Raw genomic sequence first — 862 nt, 5'->3', positions numbered from 1 at the left:
AAAAAAAAAAAAAAACAAACCAGAACACCACAACCAAAAAAACCCAACCCCAAAAGCTACAACCGTAACGAATGCACTTGAGGATCAGTCATGGTTTAGGCGTGTTTGTCGTTTTTGCGCCGTTCCCTATGGCAGGCGCTGTGATGAGCCGAGGTCAGCCATCGGTGGCTGTTGCCACCGGCCTTGCCATGGCGGCAGGGCGAGCGGGGCTGGACGTGAGTGCCTGGCCAGGCTTTAGGGGTGTTTAGGGCCTTTAGGGGTCTTTGGGGCCTTTAGGGCCCAACCTTGCAGGCAGGTAGGCAGGTGAAGACATTGCTTTGAAATCAGCCCCTGTTGAGAATTGTGAGGAAAGCTGTGCTCCTCCTCCTCCCATACGGCTGCAGTGGCTCCACAGGATTAAGAGGAGCGAAAAGTAAGAAAACCTTATTTTTATCTGATGGCTTTGATGGCACTGGTGAGTTCACGCAGGGGACAGTGAAGTATTTTTAAGTGGTGACATTCCTCAGAGCAGATTTCTAGCTCCAAAGGTCCCCCAGCAATGCCGTGTTCCCTCTGCCCCTTAAAAAGAGGTGCGCGCCTTCACGCTTCATATTTTTAACGCCACTGCCAATTAACTTTTTAAACTCTAGTGTCAATACTCAACAAAGGGTGACATTCTTTGACCTTCAGATAACTTCGTGAACAAATGCTGCCCTGGTACAGGAGTCAGTTCTGGAGACCAGGATTATATTATACGAGAAAAATATATTTTGGGCAGCCTAAATATGTAGCTATCTGTTCGCCCCTGGTTAATGAGGCACATAGAGTTAGCAAACATAAGTGTGCATGCTACCATAATACCCTTTTCATCTGCATCAATGTT

This window comes from Charadrius vociferus, unplaced genomic scaffold, assembly GCF_000708025.1.
Source record: "Charadrius vociferus isolate BGI_N301 unplaced genomic scaffold, ASM70802v2 scaffold55, whole genome shotgun sequence".
NCBI lineage: Eukaryota > Metazoa > Chordata > Aves > Charadriiformes > Charadriidae > Charadrius > Charadrius vociferus.
Note: the sequence above shows the minus strand (reverse complement) of the source record.